The 23,040-nt window shown below is 49.8% G+C and overlaps 1 long non-coding RNA gene across 1 annotated transcript in view; it reads right to left on the bottom strand.

The window, feature by feature from the left end:
* LOC146340599 (uncharacterized) overlaps positions 1–22,220 on the bottom strand; it is a 32,466-nt gene extending 10,246 nt beyond the window's left edge. Inside the window, exons 1-2 of the long non-coding RNA XR_014784075.1 lie at positions 22,043–22,220; positions 21,788–21,884 (exon numbers count right to left, since the gene is read on the bottom strand). This is a non-coding gene — a long non-coding RNA (uncharacterized LOC146340599). The remainder of the gene's footprint in view (positions 1–21,787; positions 21,885–22,042) is intronic.
* Between the last annotated feature and the right edge of the window lie 820 nt (positions 22,221–23,040).

Raw genomic sequence — 23,040 nt, 5'->3', positions numbered from 1 at the left:
CAGAGGACTCTCAGACCTTACAGGACACCCTAAGACTTATGAAACAATGGCCCAGGCCAGCACTTTGTTTCAAAGCCCTAGATCTGAAGCCTTAAATGGTAGCAATAACCAAGAGGAAAGCTCTGGACTTTGGGATTTCCCTACCGGGCCTAATAAAGCCTGGCCCATCATTAACTCTCATCCTCAGAGCCCATAACTCTGTCCGATGCCCTGGCCCCGCTTCAGAAAGTTTTGGTGAAGATGTTTTGGTGTTTTCCCAGTGCCTAGAAAGTATCTCCCAGGAGTCCGAATCTATGGGAGCAGACTTCTTAATCCACCACCAGAGGACATATCTTTTCTGGATTTTAGTGATATTTCTGCTTTATTCACAATCTTCTCTCCCCACTGTAAATTAGGTTCAGAATGCTGTAGGAAAGGTGAATACACCCTGAGAGTAGGGATGAACGAAAGGGACTTACCTTGTCCCACAGCTTGACTTCGCGGTGGGGGGAGGTGCTTCGGTTCTCCCCCCGAAGTTCAGGCAAGGGGGGGAGGCGCCCCGCCTCGCCCGGCTGAAATTCAGGCCGGGGGGGAGGCGCCCTATCCCTCGCCAGCGAAATTCAGGCCGGGGAGGAGCGCCCTGTCTCCTCGGCCATGAAAAAAAAGTAAAACACACACACACACACACACACCCGTGATAGGCTACGGAACGATTTGCGTAGCCTATCACGGCTAGATTTCCAAAGTCAGCCGTAAAAGGCTACGTAAATCATCATGTAGCGTATCACGGGTGACTTTGGGGGGGGGAGTGCATATGCAAATGGCGGCGGCCCATGGGCCGCCGCCATTTGTGTACGCGCTTTTTTTTTTCCCAAAGTCACCCGTGATAGGCTACGTGACGATTGACATAGCCTATCACGGCTGACTTTGGAAATCTAGCCGTGATAGGCTACGTTAATCGTTACGTAGCCTATCACGGGTTTTTTTTTTTTTCACTTTTTGTTTCACGGCCGGGGAGACGGGGCGCTTCTCTCCGGCCTGAATTTTGGCCGGGCGAGGCGGGACGCCTCCCCCCCCTCGCCTGAACTTCGGGGGGAGAAGCGAAGCACCTCCCCCCACCGCGAAGTCAAGCTGCGAAAAGGTAAGTGACTTTTGTACATCCCTAGATTTACGTAGCCTATCACGGCTGACTTTGGAAATCTAGCCGTGATAGGCTACGTAAATCATCACGTAGCCTATCACGGGTGTTTTTTTTTTTTACTGTACTTTTTTATTTTGTAATGGTGGCGGCGGCAGCCGGTCAGGAGACCGGCTGCCGCCCCCGCCGAACTGCCGCCGAACCGCCGCCGGGACCCGCCACTGAGAGGGACATTCGCCGAAAGTAAGTCCCATCCTGGGGGGGGCGGGGGGCCAGCGGAGAATTATCCCAACACTTTCGGGGGGCCGATTGCATCGGCACTCAGCCTCCCCAAGATTCGTGGAGAAATTCTCCGCCATCCCTACCTGAGAGCAGCCCACAAATGCTTGCCCATGTCTGGCTTGCTGCTCTGGCAGCAATGGAAAGCAAGTCTGTCATCACCCTCCTGTTTGGCGCCTGACGCACTGACTGCTATGCAGTGCCAAGTCTAAGTTGTTGAGGGCCCTTGGGCAAGACATCCTCCATGCCTCTCCTCCCTCAGTGAGTCTACGTTCTCATAGTCATTGTCACCAGCTGCTATTGCTCCTCATCCTCTTTCTCGTCTTTGCTACTACTTGGTTCTTTGACAGGCAGACAGCCAGTGAGCAAGGAGGCCATGGCATTTACTGCTCCTCCTTCTCACCACAACCATTGTCTGGACCAGAGTAAGAGGCAGGAGAAAAAGTCGGTTGTAATGGTAAAGAAAGGTACAACTCCAGGGGGCTCTTGTCAGTGGAACCCTGCTGGGGATCTTAGCCCTTGGCAACTGTCCAACCATGCCTCCCTTTGGCACCAGCCCTCCATCTATGTTTGCAAGTGAGACCCTGAGAACACTGGGAATTGACTTAACTACCTTATCGTTCAACCAGTGATGGATTGATGGCTGAACCATTAACTTGATCATTCTTTGGTAGTTGGATAGAGCTTCCCTTACTTAATTAATTGTCCTTAGGATGCCAGGACCTATTTGCAAAATTAACCAAGGCTTCCGGTAACGATCTAATCTCATGCATGGTGAATTTCTTAGGAAATTAAGTCTGGGGACACTATTGACCTAAGAATAATTGAATCAATATTAATTGAACTTTAGCTCCTAAAGAAATCCATTTTTTTCTACCCACCTGATTGTGGGAAACAAATGGTTGTTGGCAAAATTTGTGAGATGACTTTTGCATGCGTTCACTCATAAATCAGTTTTATCCTGTTTCTGCATTAATATGAAATGGTGTGTGTGTGTGTGTGTGTGTGTGTTTAAAATGGACATAGAATTTCACAGTTTCTAAAATACATATTTCTAAATATGCTTTCTCTCAAATGTATTTAAAAATGCATTTTGATATGTTGTTTGAGCCAAGAATTGTGCTAGAAGATCTGGGAAGCATGAGAGCTGATGGATAGCTCAGGTCCAACCTGGACATTAGCCCAGAAGACACAGATCATGTCAGTTTGTATCAGAATTCAGAGAGATCAAATTCCTCAAGCACCCCTAGAAGACACCCACTGCTCCCAAGCCTGGGCAGTCTTTAAAATACAGTAATGGGTACTAGCCCAGTATGTATTATGTAGACTTTTGCTAATATGTCTTTTTTACTTGTTCTACAGTGCCTCTCATTCTGTCTCTGCTGATGGGTATCTAGTAAATTCTGTGCAAATGTAGATCACAGGTGTTATCCATCTTGAATCTTGGGAGCCATTGGTCCATCACACTTCGTATTGTCTCCTCTGACTGACAGAAATTCTCCTAGGTCTCAAGCAGACGCACTGGAGGCTGGTGGCTCCAATTTCAGTAGGGCTGTGAGCCCACTCTGGGTTTTGTCAGGATTCCCCTGTTGCCTACTGAATGCTCCAATACTGAAATCAACACTCAGACAGAAGGGCTGCTTTCCAAGGCCTTAATTCCATTTACTTTAATATAGATGCTAATTGCTAGAGACTCAGAGAACTACAAAGGAAGAGCCATCTAGGGGTTCAAAGGGAAACTACATCAGTTGATCTCCGTTTGGGAAAAAGGCAGCAATTCTCTGAACTTAAGGGGTGGGAGGGGAAGATCTCCCCCTCTCCCGTGATGCTTCTGGGTGCAGCTGTTGACGTTGAACCAATCGGGCTGAACGCCAAAGCTTGGCCCCTGCGACCTCTCGCTTGTGCCTGCATCTGTGCCTCGCATCTAAAAGTTCAGGTTGTCCTTCCCTTTCCACACCTGGTTTGCTGTCACTCCCAGGGATGTGAGAAGGGGGGGGGGGTTCCCCTCCAGCTGCGCCTCTGAAGTCTGGGAAACTTCCTCCCCCATGAGTTGCCTCTCTTCCTCACAATCAGAACCGCTTTGGGACTCTATGGGCTCAGATACAACCTGGACAGGTTTCAGTCAGAACTCTCATGGAGCTATCCGAGGTGCTGAACTCAGTACCTTGGATAGCTCATTTGGAGTTCTTCTGGTTGAAACCCAGAGCAGATTTTAGCCCCACTGAAATTGGAGCCACCAGCCTCCATTGAGCAGACATCTTTCCAAGACCTGCTAATCTGATGTCCTTCAACTGGAGATGCATCGGACTGGACCTTCTGCTTATGAAGCATGTCCTCTGCCTCTCTCCTAGAGCAAAAGCTCTCTTTCCCCCCAAGTGCACGAGTTTCTCCAAGTTTTCATTGGGGACCTATTTTACTCAACATGAGAGTCATGTGCTTGCACATCTTTTGAACTTGTCATGTATATCTCAATAATCGGTGACCAGCCAGATGGGCGATTAATAAATTTAGTAATAATAAAATTAATAATAAATAAGCCAGAAAATAAAACATATTAGGGATGTATGAGAATTAATTTTGATTTGCTTTTAACTCAAATTCATTTCATTCACAACCCTACAGGTAAATGGGAGTGCAGTCTTGGGGAAAAGCTTGCACATTCCCAAGTTTATGAGTACATTTGAACAACATGTTCACTATAGGAATGTGCACTTTAAAAATGCACTTTTAAAAAAATGCATTTTCACTCTTTAGTCTATGGGGAAAACCTATGCATTTGGGTTCTCTCTTTGAAAAAATGAACACTGAAATGTGCACTTTCCCTGTTGGACCAAAAAGAAATACTGATCACAATTGGAAATGAGAGTGAGCTTCAAGGCAGAGGACAGAGAATTTCTGCAAACTAGAGCATTGTTGATTCTTCCATCCTTAATCAGTGTACATTAGAGATTTGTAAAATGTGGAGAATTTACCAAACATTTTAAGCAATGTCAGATTAGGGATGTCAAGGAATTTCGCCACGGATCTCGGTGAGGCCGAATGCCAGCGCATTCGGCCCCCCGAAATCTGTGGTGGAATGGCGTGCCGCCCCCCCGCCCTCCTGCGTATCCCCCCCGGGACGAGACTTACTGGGGCGGATCTTCCAGGCGGCAGCGGCGGCGGTGGCAGCTGGTCTTCTGACCGGCCGCCGCCATTTGCAGTCTTGTTAAAAAAAAAAGATTTGATAGGTTACGTAAAGATTTACATAACCTATCATGGCTGGGTTTTAAAAAAAACAAACAAACACGATGTGATAGGCTACGTAAATCAGAGCCAGGGCCTGCAGGAGAAGCCACCACTACCACCGGGGAAGAGGTGTGCTTGCCGCCGCCGGGCCTGCTGCTGCCGCCGCCGGGCCTGCTGCCGCCACCGCTGCCACCACCACCAGGCCTTCCTTGTGGGCTTCTGCCTGGCAGACCGCCAGTCCCTGCAGGACCAGGCCCCCAGGTACCGAGCCAGCTGTGCTGCTCCACCTGCCCCTCCCTGGAGGGGCTACATAAGCTGGCTGGCTGAGGTGGCCTGGGAGAGCCAGGGCCTGCAGGAGAAGCCACCACCACCACCACCACCACCACCGGGGAAGAGGCGTGCTTGCTGCCGCTGGGCCTGCTGCTGCCGCCGCTGGGCCTGCTGCCGCCGCCGCTGCCGCCACCACCACCAGGCCTTCCTTGTGGACTTCTGCCTGGCAGACCGCCAGTCCCTGCAGGACCAGGCCCCCAGGTACCGAGCCAGCTGTGCTGCTCCACCTGCCCCTCCCTGGAGGGGCTACATAAGCTGGCTGGCTGAGGTGGCCTGGGAGAGCCAGGGCCTGCAGGAGAAGCCACCACCACCACCACCACTGGGGAAGAGGCGTGCTTGCCGCCGCTGGGCCTGCTGCCGCCGCCGCTGCCACCACCACCAGGCCTTCCTTGTGGACTTCTGCCTGGCAGACCGCCAGTCCCTGCAGGACCAGGCCCCCAGGTACCGAGCCAGCTGTGCTGCTCCACCTGCCCCTCCCTGGAGGGGCTACATAAGCTGGCTGGCTGAGGTGGCCTGGGAGAGCCAGGACCTGCAGGAGAAGCCGCCACCACCACCACCACCACCGGGGAAGAGGCGTGCTTGCAGCCGCTGGGCCTGCTGCCGCCGTCGCCGCTACCACCGCCACCAGGCCTTCCCTGTGGACTCCTGCCTGGCATTTTTAAGGGGATTTTAATTGTTTTGTTTGTTTGTTTTATTTTGTTGGGGGGGATTTTGTTGTGTTTTTAGGGGTGGGTAGCCTGCCTGATAGGCGGGAGCGAGGGGGCATGTGTCCACCTGATGGAGGCAGTGGGGAGAGTGTTGGGGGCCAGAACATACCGAGGCAGGGCGGCAGGCGCTGGCGGAGCGCTAGGGGCAGGCCATGCCAGCTAAGGGGAACGAGGGAGAGATGTGTAGTATCTGTCCCCTGCTCCGGGCCTGTCCAGAGCCAAAGGATGGCTGGGGGAGGCGTGACCCCATCTTCTGGCCTTCGTTTGCTGCTCTGCAATGCCAGGTCTGTTACCCAGAAAACCTCCCTCATCCATGACATGATCCTGGATGAGGGTGCAGACCTGGCATGTATTACGGAGACCTGGCTGGCCGAGGCTGCTGCTCCAACCCTTGCAGCCATGTGTCCAGCTGGATTTTCGTATGCACAGCAGCCGAGGGCTGGGGATCGGGGAGGGGGAGAGGCTGTTATCTACCGAGAGTCCTTGGTCTTCACCAGACCCCCTCTCCGGGAGACCAAGGTTGTTGAGTGCATGTACTGGAGGTTGGGCCCGAAGGGCAGTCTGGGGATTCTGCTCGTGTACCGTCCACCCCGCTGCACGACTGACTCCCTGGCCGAGGTGCTTGAGGTGGTCTCTGATGTGCGTGTACAGTCCCCTAACTTATTGGTGTTGGGGGACTTCAATGTACATTCGGAGGCCATCCTCACAGGAGCACCTCGGGACTTCATGGAGACCATGGCCTCCTGGGAGCTGCACCATATTCTAACTGGGCCCACCCATGTAGCCGGTCATGCACTAGACCTTGTGTTTGTTTCTGGAGAAGCGGGGAGTGATCTGGAAGTCGGGGGTATATCCACCACCCCCTTGTCATGGTCAGATCACTATCTGGTGATGTTGGACTTCTCGGTTCCACAACCCCTCCGCAGGGGTGGAGGACCCATTAAAATGGTCCGCCCCAGGCGTCTTATGGATCCAAATGGATTCCTGAACGCGCTTGGGGATTCTCTGGGGCATGCCAACGGCCACTCGGTCGAGACCCTGGTGGGTGGGTGGAATGCCGCAATCACTGGGGCATTAGATCAGGTGGCTCCGAAACGCCCTCTCCCCCTGAACAGGGCTCGGACTGCACCATGGTTCAATCCGCGGTTACGAGCTCTGAAACAGGAGGTGAGACGGCTAGAGCACCGGTGGCGGAAGTCTCGCTCCAAAGACGATCAGACACGGGCTAGAGCTATATCTTCAGCCTATCACGTGGCGGTGAAGGCAGCAAAAAAGGAATATTATGCTGCCTCCATCGCGTCTGCAGAGTGCTGCCCCAGGAGGCTGTTCCAAGTGGTCCGGAGCCTGGTCGGTCCTGTGGCTCCGGAACCACTGGAGCATTCTAAGGCCTCCTGTGAGGCTTTGGCAAGGCACTTTGCAGATAAAATTGATCAGATTAGGTGTGTTACTCTGCACACTGTGGATACAGTTAGTGAGCAAGAGGCGGCCTGTGGCAAACCGGTTTTGTGGGATCGGTTCCAGCTTCTTCCTCCTGATGAAGTGGACAAGGTGCTTTCATCTGTAAGGCCAACCACCTGCTTACTTGATCCTTGCCCATCTTGGCTCATTATGAGCTGCAGAGAGAGACTGGGTGAGGGGATCAAGGCGGTGGTGAACGCCTCCCTTGAGGAGGGAGTGATGCCATCAGCCCTCAAGGAGGCAGTGATAAGACCGCTCTTAAAGAAGCCCTCCTTGGATCCTCAAGTTCTGAACAACTTTCGCCCAGTCTCAAATCTGCCATTTTTGGGCAAGGTGATGGAGCGGGTGGTGGCGGTGCAGTTGAAGGCACACTTGGAAGAAACTGATTATCTAGACCCATTTCAGTCGGGCTTCAGGCCTGGGCATGGGACAGAAACGGCCTTGGTCGCCTTGGTGGATGATATGAGGAGGGCTCTGGATAGGGGTGAATGCTCCTTCCTTGTTCTCCTCGACCTCTCAGTGGCTTTTGATACCGTTGACCACGGTATCCTCCTGGACCGCCTGGAGGGGTTGGGCATTGGAAACACTGTATTGCGGTGGTTCCAGTCCTTCCTCTCTGGCAGGTACCAGAGGGTAGCACTGGGAGAGGAGGTTTCGGACCCGTGGCCACTTACTTGTGGGGTGCCACAGGGTTCCATCCTCTCCCCAATTCTATTTAACATCTATGTGAAGCCACTGGGGGCTATCATCAGGAGGTTTGGGGTGCAGTGTCATCAATATGCGGATGACACTCAGCTCTACCTCTCATTCAAATCTTCACCAAGGTTGGCCGTAGAATCCCTGTCCAAATGTCTGGAGACGGTGAGTGGCTGGATGGGGAGGAATAAGCTGAAGCTCAACCCTGACAAGACCGAGGTACTTTTGGTGGGAGACAAGAGGAAGCTGGGGGATGTTGACCTGGTGTTGAATGGGGTACAGCTACCCTTGAAAGACCAGGTCCGCAGCCTGGGGGTCATTTTGGACTCCCAGCTGTCCATGGAGGCTCAGGTGTCAGCTGTGAGCCGGACAGCGCTGTATCAACTCCATCTGATACGGCGGCTGCGCCCCTACCTTCCCGACCATCTGCTCCCATCGGTAGTACATGCCCTGGTCTCCTCTCGTTTAGACTACTGTAATGCGCTCTACGTGGGGTTACCCTTGAAGACGGTTCGGAAACTGCAGCTGGTACAGAACGCGGCGGCTCGCCTGATTAAAGGCAGCCACCGGCGAGATCACATCACTCCAGTGCTGAAGGAGTTGCACTGGTTACCAGTTGTTTTCCGGGCCAAATTCAAGGTGTTGGTTTTGACCTTTAAAACCCTATATGGTTCCGGCCCAGCCTATCTTAAGGAGCGCCTCCAGCAACACCAGACAGGCCGCTTAACAAGATCAGCCTCGGATGGCCTTCTCTCTGTCCCATCAGCCAGGACAGCTAGACTGGTGGGGACGAGGGAGAGGGCCTTCTCTGTGGTGGCCCCCACTCTGTGGAACTCCCTCCCTAGGGAACTCCGTCATGCCCCCTCTTTAATGAGCTTCCGTCGTGCATTAAAAACGTGGTTGTTCAGGCAGGCATTTGGGGTGGGTTAGGGTATTTTTTAAAAAAAAAATTATGGTAAAACTTTATTGTTTTAAATTGTTTATGGTGGGTTGTACATCGCCCAGAGTGGCTGGGTGACCAGTCAGATGGGCGATTAATAAATTTAATAAATAAATAAATAAATAAATGGCTGGGTGGGTTTAAAAAAAACTAACAAACCGCGTACGCAAATAGTGTCTGCTACGCTATTTGCCTTCCCCTTATTTTCGCCATCTTAGTCTACGTAAATATTTACGTAGATTAAGATGGCAAAAATAAGGAATGCAAATGGCGGCGGACATAGCCACTGCCATTTGCATACGTGGTTTTGTTTTTTTTCTCCCAGAGCCCTCTGCGGCCGGAAATCTGACTGCGGACGGCTCTGGCATGGCTGGGCCTGGCCGGCTGCTCCGCAGAGCTGCTGCGGAGCACAGCCGGCCATGGAGGATTCCGGGGGGGGGGGGGAGGAATGGAGCGCCTCCCCCCCATCGAGGATTCCAGGGGGAGTGACAGAACGCCTCCCCCCCCCATCAACATAATCTGCGAAAGGTAAGTGACTTTCGTACATCCCTATGTCAGATGCAAATAACGATAATATGGAACATGGTAAAACGAATATACCCTGACTTCTCAGTTATGAATTCTTTATATATGCATAGCATACTTGCCCATTAGGTATATGTCTCAAGTCCATGCACTGTGAGCTTGATATCTATTCTTTAATGCTTCATAGGGCACCTGACTACAATATGTTCTACTGTGCTTTTTCATTGTAAGAATTATCTAGCATGTTTCCTTCTGTTTGTCGTATTTGTTATTAACTGCACACATCATCCCACTTTCTTATTTCCCAAGCATACACTATCACGGTAGCAGGAACATCTGCTATGTTCAGAGAAATAAATGTCAGAGAAAAAAGAGAAAAATCTTTCTGATTTATTTCTCCACACCCTTTAAATGTGTTTTTGGGCTTCCAGCAGAAGAAAAAAATCCACAGTTGTGCTACCACCATTTTATGGACTCCGCTAGATAACTGCCAGTATTCTAGTTCCAGTTGCCTAGGATTTCATGGGCTTGAAATGGTATTCTAGTGCATGATGATGTTGGTCTGCCCTAATTACACAGCATATAATCCATATTTAATTTGGTTGAATCAAGTAACCAGACTCAAAGCTACTTTCAGATGTCAGGTATAATCAAAGCCTTATTAAAACAGTGCTTCGTACAAGGGATGTAATGAATAAAGCAGACAATTTAGAACGCATTCATCTGGAAAATATTGACAATTCTCTAGGAGCAGAAAATAGGTTTGAGATCTCTTTTTAATCCAAAAATACACATAATTGTTCAAATCCAAATGACACCATTGCTGATATCACAGGGCTCTGAATGAAAATGGGATATGAAAGTGAAGAGGGGTTTGAATGGTGTTTTTGAACTGACAACGGGGGCCCCATTTGATCCTAGCAATCACTGTGCTTTCACAGCAGACTATATGACCAGACCACTAGATGTCATCTTTACAGAAACTCTTCCTGATCTCACCATCCTACTGAGCTGGGTGAGCAAGGATGGGTAGAGATGGACTTCATTTCTGTCATAGTCCTGCATCATGAACCCAGAAATTTCCCATCCCAAGTAGGGATGGTGGAGAATTTCTCCACGAATCTCTGGGAGGCCGAATGCCAACGCATTCGGCCCCCCAAAATTGGTGGTGAAATTCTCCTCCGCCCCCCCCCCCCCGGGATGGGACTTACCTTGTGTGAATGTCCCTCTCACTGGCAGGTCCCGGCAGCAGTTTGGCGGCGGTTTGGCGGGGGCGACGGTGGCGGCCGGTCTTCTGACCGGCTGCCGCCGCCGCCATTGCAAAATAAAAAAGGAAAGTAAAAAAAAAAAACCCAAACACCCATGATAGGCTACGTAACGATTTACATAGCCTATCACGGCTAGATTTCCAAAGTCAGCCGTGATAGGCTACGTAAATCGTCACGTAGCCTATCACAGGGGACTTTGAAAAAAAAAAAAGCACATACTCAAATGGCAGCACCCATGGGGTGCCGCCATTTGCGTTCCTTAGTTTGGCACATCTAGTCTACGTAAAGATTTACGTAGACTATGGCGAAAATAAGGGCAACGCAAATAGTGTGGTTTCTTTACTTACTTTTTTTTCGCGGCCGGGTAGACGGGGTGCTCCCCCCCGTCCTGAATTTCGGCCGGGCGAGGCGGGGCGCCTCCCCCCCCTCACCTGAACTTTGGGGGGAGAACCGAAGAGCCTCCCCCCCACCGCGAAGCAAGCTGCGGGACCAGGTAAGTCCCTTTCGTCCATCCCTAATCCCAAGTAGATCCACTGGCATCAGATTCCACACCTGTATATTTGCCTATGGACTCAGAAGAATGGAATACAGGGCAGTATCCAATGGTAGTCCTATGTAAACTAGGCCCATTCACTTCATTGGGTGTAATCTGTGAAGGAGCACCATCACCTCATGGACTCCTCCTCTGACGATCAAGAAAACCATGCAGAACATCTGTAAACCAAGTCCCCACAGTCCCAAACCCCACTGCGTAGAAGAAGCCACATGACACCGGCCTCTAAGAGGCATGCTATAGCACTTGGGAGTAGGGATGCTGGAGAAGTTCGAGATGGACTAAAATGAGCTCAGATTTCTAAGCATCCAACCTGCAGAATCCACTGTGGAGGGCAGACCTCAGGCCGTGCCGAGTCCATGGACTTTTAGATGATTTTTTAAAAACTTTCCTGAAATTTACTCATATAACTTTGTAGGAAAATATGTAAGTGTCTGCTGAGGGAATGCTGAATGGAATGGGGAACAATATGCTAAATGTTACATACTAAGGGAAATTATGTGAATAGTTACATAATTATTTGTGTATTTTTCCGCATGATGAAAAAATTAGGAGTGCTCGAAAGTCACTTACCTCGTCTCGCAGCTTGCTTCGCGGTGGGGGGGAGGCACTTCGCTTCTCCCCCTGAAATTCAGGCCGGGGGGGGAGGTGCCTCGCCTCGCCCAGCCAAAATTCAGGCCGGGGAGGAGGTGCCTCGCCTCTCCTGGCCGTGAAATAAAAAGTAAAAAAAAAAAAAGACCCCGTGATAGGCTATATGACGATTAACGTAGCCCATCGCGGCTAGATCTGCAAAGTCAGCCATGATAGGCTACGTTAATCGGCACGTAGCCTATCACGGGTGACTTAAAAAAAAAAAGCGCGTATGCAAATGGCACCCCCATAGGGAGCCGCCATTCGCGTTCCTTATTTGGTCGCTGTAGTCTACGTAAATCTTTACGTAGACTACGGCGAAAATAAGGGCAACGCAAATAGCGTTGCCCTTATTTTCGCCGTGGTCTACGTAATCTTTACATAGACTACAGCAACCAAATAAGGAATGCGAATGGGGGCTCCCTATGGGGGCCGCCATTAGCCGTATGTGCTTTTTTTTTTTTTTTTAAGTCACCCGTGATAGGCTATGTGCCGATTAACGTAGCCTATCATGGCTGACTTTGCAGATCTAGCCATGATAGGCTACGTTAATCGTCATGTAGCCTATCATGGGGGCATTGTTTTTTTTTTACTTTTCTTGGAATGATGGCGGCGGCAGCCGGTCGAAAGACCGGCTGCCGCCCCTGCCCCTGTAGAAGCCCTGCTGAACCACCGCTGCGACCCGCCACCGGGAGCGACATTTGGGACATTTGGACCCGGGGGGGCGGGGGGCGGGGGGGCGGAGAATTTCTCCCCAAAACTACTTCGGGGGGCCGAATACGTTGGCGCTTGGCCCCCCAAAGTTTCGGCGAGAAATTCTCTGACACCCCTAGAAAAAATATATATTTGCATCCATCTGTGGGTGGATGTCAGGGGTGCCTCTGAGCATAGGCAGTGGCAGCATAGCTCAGATTCCAAAGATGAACTGCAAAACATGTAGGGATGTCAGAGAATTCCACCACGGATCTCAGTGAGGCCGAATGCCAGTGTATTCGGCCCCCCAAAATCTGTGGCAGAACGGTCTGCCGCACCCCCGCAGATCCCCCCCGGGATGTGACTCACCTGGGGCAGATCTTCCGGGTGGCGGCGGCTCCAGAGGTGGCTGCGGCAGCGGCGGCAGCGGGCGGTCTTCCGACCGGCTGCCGCCGCCGCCATTTCCAAGCTTGTGGGGGAAAAAAAAAAGACGTGATAGGCTACGTAAAGTTTTACGTAGCCTATCATGGCTAGGTTTTAAAAAAAAGGAAAAAAAGACGTGATAGGCTACGTAAATCTTTACATAGCCTATCATGGTTTGGGGTGGGCTTAAAAAAAAAAACGCATACGCAAATGGTGGTGGCTACAGCCGCCACCATTTGCGTTACTTATTTTTCTTTGTCTTTTTTTTTTTACAGAAACGTGATAGGCTACATAAAAACTTACATAGCGTATCACATCTCTGTAAAAAAAAGACAAGACAAGACTGCAAATGGTGGTGGCGGCAGCCAGTCAGAAGACCAGCCGCCGCCGCCGGAGCTTCCGCCTCCCGGAACATCCACCCCAGGTAAGTCCCGTCCCGGGGGGGATCCACAGGGGGGTGGGGGGGCAGGCCATTCTGCCACAGAGTTTGGGGGGCTGAATGCACTGGCATTCGGCCTCACTGAGATCTATGGCAGAATTCTCTGACATCCCTAACCTTTTCTCAAATGGTAGGCAGCTGTCAACCTTCCTGGTTTCCCTTTGAACTCCCTGAAGGCTTTTCCTTTGTAGACTGTGCGTTACTGACAATAAGCATCTGTATGACCCATTGAAGTAAAAGGATTAAAGAGTCATGGATAGAAGCCTCTTGTCTGTGTTTTGATTTGGCTATTGAAGTTCAGCAGGGACAAAAGAGAGACCTGACAGTGGATGATAGAACAAAAGGCAGCTGATAATCTGTGGAACACAGATGGAGCAGATTTTAGAGAGTCTGTACATCCCTACATGGAAGATGGGGTTTCTGTCTTTATCATCTACATCAGGTTATAATGTTCGGGCAGTGCAGCAAGCCCATGCTGAGGCAACTTATTCCTTCTCCCTGCTATTAGCTATCCATGGACCTGAAACTCTTGCTCTTAAACTCTAATCCAGCATGCTTGGCCCTGTCCAGGGTCCTGAACACAGTCCAGCATGAAGCGAACTCAGTCTTGAGCCTGTTTCTCACCATCTTGTCTCATATGTCACCTCCTTGTGATGAGTGAGATAACTATGGATCAGGACAGCTTACCAGCCTTTCTGACCAACCCCAAGGAAGTTGATATGATAATGAGACTTTCTTCTAAGGCCTGTGAAATTTCTGTTGGAAATGTAGGGATGTCAGAGAAATCCACTGCGGATTTAAATGACGCCGGATTTTTGGAAATCCAGCCTCAGGAATCTGCAGTGGATTGGGACCACTTACCTCTGCTCCAGGAGGACTGGAGGCGGAATGGTAATCGGCTGCTTCTTGCCAGCCAGAGCCATTCGCCTCCTCCCTGTCCCTGCTGATCTCCATGTCTTTTTTTTTTTTAAAGGTGATCGGCAGGATGTGTCCATAGACTTAGACACAAATAGAGTCACAAATCTTGCATTTCAGTCTATGTGTCCATAGGCTGGCTTATACGCAAGATTCATGGCTCTATTTTGTGTATAAGTCTACGGGCACATCCTAGGGATGTACGAATTGTGTACCTTCCGTGCCACTTGACTTCCAGTTTGCGGCCAGTGCTCCATACTGTCATTTGCAAGCCGCCAGAATTCTCCAATTTTTTTTCCACTCCAAGAATTACAAAGATAAATCCATGCTGACAGCTGTAATTCCAGTGCCCAGCCATCTCCGTGAGTCTGCATAACGTCCGTAAGAAAGGCTATTTTTCGTAGATATTTACGTATATTTTCCCCTGCCCTGAGATGTGCAGTAATTACTTTCAGCCAAAACACTTCCTCCTCCTCAGGGCTTCCCAAAACAAGGCTGTCCTAGGTGTGCCCAAGTGAAGCACTCTTTATTTAAAGCAACGCTGTTTGAAAAAAAGAAAAAAACCTTTTAAAATGACCATGCCAGTCTAGAGCTTTGCACGAGGTATTATTCCCCCTGCTAGGCTTTCTATTTCCACATCCAGCGTTGTTGTTGACATTGTGAGGCTAAAATGGAGAGAACCAGCTCTGTGCATGTTTACTCAGAACTAAGTCTTATTGAGTTCAATGCGACTTACTCCTACACATGTCAGCACCCCATTTGCCCCCAGCTCAGCTTTGAATTTCCACATCCAGCTCATGATCAAACCTGTTAGTTATCTCACTGGGAGACTTTGGGCTGGACTCTAACCACTACATCATACTTCTATTATATGAAACTCTTGAAGAAAAAGAGACAGTATAATGGGAAGTTCATTCTGAAGCAGTCACACTTGTACAAATGCAGCATGAAGGGAAAGATCAGCAACCTTCTCTTTGTTTGAATAAAAAGCACACTCTGCACATGCTCAGGGAATGGACAAAATGAGGAATAAACTAGGGATGGCGGAGAATTTCTCCCCGAAACTTCGGGGGGGCTGAGCGCCAACGTGTTCGGCCCCCCGAACAAGTTTCGGGGAGAAATCCTCCGCACCCCCCTGCCCCCCGCACCCCCCCCCCGGGACAGGACTTACCTTTTGCGAATGTCCCTCCCGGTGGCTGGTCCAGCCGGCGGTTCGGCGGGTTTTCGAGCGAGGCGGGAGCGGCAGCTGGTCTTTCGACCGGCTGCCGCCGCCGCCATTGTAATGAAAGAAAAAAAAAAACCTTCCCCTGATAGGCTACGTGACGATTCACGTAGCCTATCACAGCTAGATCTGCAAAGTCAGCCATGATAGGCTACGTGAATCGTCACGTAGCCTATCACGGGTGACTTTAAAAAAAAAAAAAGCGCGTACGCGAATGGCGGCCCCCATAGGGAGCCACCATTCCCGTTCCTTATTTGGTGGCTGTAGTCTACGTAAATGTTTACGTAGACTACGGCAAAAATAAGGGCAACGCTTATTTGCTTATTTGCGTTGCCCTTATTTTCGCCGTAGTCTACGTAAACATTTACGTAGACTACAGCCACCAAATAAGGAACGGGAATGGCGGCTCCCTATGGGGGCCGCCATTCGCATACGCGCTTTTTTTTTTAAGTCACCCGTGATAGGCTATGTGACGATTCACGTAGCCTATCACAGCTGACTTTGCAGATCTAGCCGTGATAGGCTACGTGAATCGTCATGTAGCCTATCAGGGGAAGTTTTTTTTTTTTTTTTTTTACTTTCGCGTTCGCGGCCGGGCGAGGCGAGGCGCCTCCTCCCCGGCCTGAATTTCGGCCGGGCGAGGCGGGAAGCCTCCCCCCCCGGCCTGAACTTCGCGGGGGGAGCAGCGAAGTGCTCCCCCCCACTGCGAACGGCCTTTGACGACAGGTAAGTGACTTTCGTCCACCCCTAGAATAAACATACCAGGGAATATGAAGAACTATATTCTTCCATTATGTGTGTGTGTGGGGGGAATCTCCCTCAATCCAGCTGTTCCCTGGGGGAAAAAAAAATGATTCGGGGTGGGTTTAAAAAAAAAAAACGCGTACGCAAAGGGTGGCGGCTATGGCCGCTGCCATTTGCGTTCCTTCTTTTTACCATCTTAATCTATGTAAATATTTATGTAGACTATGATGGCGAAAATCACGGGGAACGCAAATAGCGTAGCAGGCACTATTTGCGTCCCCTTTTTATTTGCCGTTTTAGCCTACGTAAAGATTTACGTAGATAAAGACGGTAAAAAGAAAGAACGTAAGGGACAAGACTTACCTGGGGCGGATCTTCCAGGTGGCGGCGGCTCTGGCGCCGGTGGGAGCCACAGGGGGCAGTCCTCCGACTGGCTGCCGCAGCTGCCATTTCCAGGCTTGTGAAAAAAAAAAAGACATGATAGGCTATGTAAAGATTTACGTAGCCTATCATGGCTAGATTTTAAAAAAAAAGAAAAAAAGACGTGATAGGCTACATAAATCTTTATGTAGCCTATCATGGTTTGGGGTGGGTTTTTTAAAAAAATGCGTACGCAAATGGCAGTGGCTATGGCTGCTGCCATTTCCGTTCCTTCTTTTTACCGTCTTAAGCTACGTAAATATTTACGTAGACTATGAGAGTAAAAATTAAGGGGAACGCAAATCCAACATCAAAAAAGCCAAATACAACAGATAATCCAACATCAAAAAAGCAAAATACAACAGATAAGCAAATATGGGAGACCTTCCCCTCACCCCACCCCCAAAACAAACACAATAAACAAAAATGAGGGCTATGCGCAGACTCTCCACTTCACTTCAGATACTGCTTCAGACCTTGCAAAGCAGCTAGGGATGGCAGAGAATTCCGCCACGGATCTCAATGAGGCCGAATGCCAGTGCATTTGCCCCCCCAAAATCTGTGGCAGAACGGCCTGCCACCCCCCCGCCACCTCGCGGATCCTCCCCAGGACGAGACTTACCTGGGGTGGATCTTCCGGGCGGCGGCGGCGGCGGCTCTGGCGGCAGCTTCGGCGGCAGCGGCTATGGCAACTGGTCTTCCAACTGGCTGCTGCCGCTCCCTTTTGCAGTATGGAGTTGTTTTTTTGTTTTTTTTACAATACGTGATAGGCTACTTACTCAGTAGTTTCTGCGCTAGGTGGAGTTACAATTTGATTTTTTCAACAGAAACTCTCAAAGCAAAGAGCTATAACTTTTCATTGCTGCCAAAGAAGTAGGGATGTACGAAATTGGCCTTACCTGGCTCTGCTGGGTTCCGCTGGGGGGGGAGGCACTCTGTCCCTCCCCCCAGAATCCTCGCCGGCCAGCCGGCTCTGCTCTGCGGGGATTCCACGGAGCCGCCGGCCGGCTCCGCCGGCAGCCAGACATCCGGCCGCTGGCTAGCAGGGACGCAAATGGCAGCGGCCATAGCCGCCGCCGTTTGCGTCCCTGTAGTCAGCCGTGATAGGCTAGGTAAATCTTTACGTAGCCTATCATGTCTGACTTTAAAAAACAACAACAACACGCGTACGCAAATGGCGGCGGCTATGGCTGCCGCCATTTGCGTTCCTTATTTTGGGCCATCGTAGTCTACATAAATATTTACGTAGACTAAGACGGCGAAAATAAGGGGAACACAAATAGCGTAGTGGACGCTATTTGCGTTCTCCCTTATTTTTGCAGTCTTAGTCTACGTAAATATTTACGTAGACTATGATGGCCCAAAATAAGGAACGCAAATGGCGGCAGCCATAGCCGCCGCCATTTGCGTACGCGTGTTGTTGTTGTTTTTTAAAGTCAGACATGATAGGCTACGTAAGTCTTTACGTACCCTATCACATTTTTTTCTTTTTCTTTTTTAAACACTGGAAATGGCAGCAGCAGCCGGTCGGAAGATCTGCCCCAGGGAAGTCTTGTCCCGGGGATGGATCCGCGGGGGGGGGGGGCGGGGGGGCAGGCCGTTCCGCCACATTCGGTGGGCTGAATGCACTGGTATTCGGCCTCACCGAGATCCGTGGCAGAATTCTCTGCCATCCCTACACAAAAGTGCATGAAATTTTGGGACCTCTCAGCCCCCATGGAGGGGATTTGACATGTCAAATTTCATACAGTTTGGCCCAGTAGTTTTTATGCTAGGTGCAGATAAAATGTGCTGTTCTCAGAAACTCAAACCAAAGGTCATAAACGGATAATCAGAGAAGTTAGGTGTTTAAGTGGTGATCAGGAGGAGGTCACTATCCCTAATCTCTGTTGTATGTTTCTTTGAAGTGCAAATAACCTCTGTTCCCTAGTACTACTAAATTTGATTATCTGGGTCCAGACAATGGACTTCCAATTTGCCAGCTTGGACTTAAGAGATGGTTGATTCATGCAACTACCCTGTGGTAAATCTTGCTGGATTTCTAAAGTCTGGTAAGTTTAATATGCCTAGCACCATCTTTTCTAAATCCATATAACTTCCTTCTCACTCTCTCTGAAGTTCTCTGCTTTTAACAGTAGGGGTGTTGGAGAAATCTGCAATGGATTCAAGACCCCAAAGATACCTCATATTGGGCTGGCTTGCTTTACTACACAGTGGAGTATTATTTAAATAATAGATGTAATGCCATTATAGATGTAGTGCTTTGCTTAACCACAACAGAAGCACGTAGTAGGGATGTACGCAAGTTCCACCACGGATCTCAGAGAGGCCGAATGCCAGCGCATTCGGCCCCCCAAAATCGGTGGCAGAACGGCCCACCCCCCCGCCCCCCCAGACGGGACTTACCTTGGGTGGATGTTCCTGGCGGCAGCAGCTGCAGCGGCAGTGCTTCAGCGGCGGTTCGGCGGTGGCTGCTGCAGCGGCCGGTCTTCCGTCCGGCTGCTGCCGCCGCCATTTCCAGGTTAAAAAAAAACAAAAAACAAAAAACGTGATCGGCTACGTAAAGATTTACGTAGCCTATCACGGCTAGATTTTAAATAACACCCTGATAGGCTACGTAAATGTTTACATAGCCTATCATGGCTGACTTAAAAACAAAAACAAAAAAAACATGCGTACGCAAATGGCGGCGGCCATGGCCGCCCCATTTGTGTTCCTTATTTTGGCACGTCTTAGTCTACGTAAACATTTACATAGACTAAGACAGAGAAAATAAGGGGAACGCAAATAGTGTAGACTCTACACTATTTGTGTTCCCCTTATTTTCACCGTCTTAGTCTACGTAAATGTTTACGTAGACTAAGACGTGCCAAAATAAGGAACGCAAATGGTGGCGGCCATGGCCGCCACCATTTGCGTATGCGCATTTTTTTTTTTTTTAATCAGCCATGATAGGCTACATAAACATTTACGTAGCCTATCACTGCTGACTGCAGGGATGCAAACGGCGGTGGCTACGGCTGCCACCATTTGCATCCCTGCTAGCCAGCGGCCGGATGTCCGGCTGCTGGTGGAGCCGGCTGGCAGCTCCGCAGAATTGCTGCGGAGCACAGCCGGCTGGCCAGGATTCCAGGGGGGGAGGAATGGAGCACCTCCCCCCCCACCATCTGCATAATCCCCAAAAGGTAAGTGATTTTTGTACATCCCTAGCACATAGACGCAGGCACACAAATGCAAAAGAAAAGCAAATACAGAACTATCTAAAAGCAAAGAAAAGGGTTTATATTTCCTTTTTTTTAAGGGAAAAGATATAGAGTTCAAACATGGGAAGGGAAGGAATACAGCAATTGAGAAGGGGAGGAGCCAAGAACAAGGAAAGGAAAGTACTTTTTAATATATACGTGTGTGTGTGTGTGTGTGTGTGTGTGTGTGTGTTTTAAGGATCTAGCTGAAAAACTATGAAGAAAGAGTGGGAAAGAATACCCCCTCACACACATTCATATACACCACAGATCTAGCCAAATAACTTCAGAACTCTCTCCAATAACACCACCAGATCTCTCTCTTGCAATGAGCAAACACAGGCTTTTGTCTCCAATATATCCAGTATCCCCCCATCTCTCCACCACTGTCACTGATTGGAGACTGCTGGGTTTTGTTCAGCCCTAATTTGGCAACTACAGTTGCCATTCACCAAAGCTCCCTCCCTCCTCCTCCTCTCCCCTTCCCCCTCCCTGATCTTTCTCAAGTTGATACATTTTCGAGGCAGGCTCTCTGGGCTTCAGAAGGCATCAGAATAGTTCCAAATCTCCAAGGCAGACCGAGGAGCTTCATCGGTGACCCACTTCACTTTGGAGTGCTGCGGCGCTGGTCTGATTTGCTTCTGATTGCACCAAGGCACCCCCAAAGCACCACGGTTCACTTTGGGATTCGGATTTGGCACCAAAGTGATGCATAGTCCTAAAAAATAAACTCTTCCACTGTAGGGATGCATGACAAATTCCTTTCAGTTCATTTTTAATTGGAATTTCCCCAGTTCGCTTCTTCCAGACTAAACACAGATTTGAGCACAGTCTGCAACCAAAGTACATATATTTCCTCCTGTGCAAAGTAATTTACAGACCAAAAGAAAATAAAGGGGGGGAGGAGTTTGATAGCATGCATACATTGGAAAAATTTGCATGAAAATGTCTACCTTTGAAAAATGCTCATAAATGCACTTTAATCAATGGGAGAATAATGTGTTGATTTGAAGATGTGCATGATTGATGTGTACATTTTGAAAAACATGTATGAAAATAGACATTGATTTTGATGTGAAAAGAAAAGAACAAAGCTCACAATATGATAGAGACTTGAGTTGCAATGAGCTTTGAGACAGAACTGTGAAAACTTTGGCAAGCTCAGATTTTGATGAGCTCAGACGTTGCTGATTCACACATTTATTGGTGGGATCAGGAGCAGGGCATTCATTGAGAATCTGAGTGGTCAGGTACGTTCATATGGAATGAGACATCCTTGTCCCAACCATTTAGGGTGTGATCACATGGGGATAGTCAGCAGCTTCTGAAGTCAGAGGCTGCTGAGTATCCAATGCAGGGTAGCTGTAGCACAGAGGCGATCCTCACCTCTTTGCTCCAGCTGCCTGACATTTTTGGCTAGATGGCCAGTTTCAGCTGTCTAGCCACACTTTGGGGACAGGGGAGGGAAGGAGGCTGCATGGCACATGGGAAGCTGCATAAAGTGGCTTCCTTGGTCTCCTCCCCTCCCTGCTCTTGGGACTGCTCCTTTTCGCCATCTCCATGCTCTGTTTCCAAGCACGGAGACGTAGCCAGTGTGAAGAGAACTGTGTCAGCTATAAGGCGGTGGGAAGGGGTGGGGAGTGTGGTTTCTGGGAACCACGTTCAGAGCCCTGGCTTTGACCCTGGTTCCCAGAAACCAGAAAATCCCATGGCCCTTTAGAGAGTGTTAAAGGTCATAACCAGCATTTTTAATTGGGCTCAGCATTGGACAGGTATCCAATGAAGCTGACATCTAATGTAGTCATATGAACCAAAAAAAAAAAAACCTTGGTCAGCTCTAGCTGCAGCATTTTGTACCCCTTGAAGTTTCTGGATGTTTTCCAGCAGCAGCCCCATCTACAGTTCATTGCAGTAATACAAGCTGGATGTAACTAAGACATAGGGATGTACGAATTGTGTACCTTCCGTGCTGCTTGACTTCCGCAGTTTGTGGCCAGCGCTCCGTATGGACCGTACCATCGTTCAGACGCCCTCGGAATTCTCCTCTTTTTCTCCGCTCTGAAAATTACGAAGATAAATCCATAATGACAACCATAATTCTGGTGCCCAGCCATCTCCGTGAGTCTGCATAACTTCCATAAGAAAGGCTATTTTTCGTAGATATTTATGTATTTTTTCCCCTGCCCTGAGACTAGGGGTGCACAAAACCCACTTACCTGGTCTCGCAGCTTTTCACGGTGGGGGGGAGGCACTTCGCTGCTCTCCCCTTGAAGTTCAGGCCGGGGGGGGAGGCTTCCCGCCTCGCCCAGCCAAAATTCAGGCCGGGGGGAGGCTTCCCGCCTCGCCCAGCTGAAATTCAGGCCGGGGAGGAGGCGCCTCGCCTCGCCCGGCCGCAAAATTATTTTTTTAAAAAAAAAAACGCCCCCGTGATAGGCTACGTGACGATTTACGTAGCCTATCATGGCTGACTTTGCAAATCTAGCCGTGATAGGCTACGTTAATTGTCACGTAGCCTATCACGGGGGCGTTTTTTTTTTTAGTTTTATTGGAATGGCGGCAGCGGCAGCCAGTCGAAAGATTGGCTGCCGCCCCCACCCCTGACGAAGACCCGACGAACCGCCGCCGGGACCCGCCGCCGGGAGGGACATTCGGCAAAGGTAAGTCCCGTCCCAGGGGCGGTGCGGGGGGCGGGGGGGGCGGAGAATTTCTCCCTGAAACTTGTTCGGGGGGCCGAACACGTTGGCTCTCGGCCTCCCGAAGTTTCAGGGAGAAATTCTCCGCCAACCCTACCTGAGACGTGCAGTAATTACTTTCAGCCAAAACACTTCCTCCTCCTCGGGGCTTCCCAAAACAAGGCTGTCCTAGGTGTGCCTGAGCTGTCTAGTCACACTCTTCGTTTAAAGCAATGCTGTTTTGAAGAAAGAAAAACCTTTTAAAATGACCATGCCAGTCTGGAGCCCTGCACGGGGTATTATTCCCCCTGCTAGGCTTTATATTTCCACATCCAGCGTTGTCTGAGATAACTAACAGGAGGTTTGATCATGAGCTGGATGTGGAAATACAAAGCTGAGCTGGGGGCAAGTGGGGTGCTGACATGTGTAGGAGTAAGTCACATTGAACTCAGTAAGACTTACTTCTGAGTAGACATGCACAGAGTTGGTTCTCCTCTCCACTCAGCTTTGTATTTCCACATCCAGTTCATTAACAAACCTAC

Source organism: Heloderma suspectum, chromosome 6, assembly GCF_057233095.1.
Source record: "Heloderma suspectum isolate Gila_16-S chromosome 6, 16-S_ref, whole genome shotgun sequence".
Taxonomy (NCBI): Eukaryota; Metazoa; Chordata; class Lepidosauria; order Squamata; family Helodermatidae; genus Heloderma; species Heloderma suspectum.
This window is presented reverse-complemented; position numbering and strand designations above follow the sequence as displayed.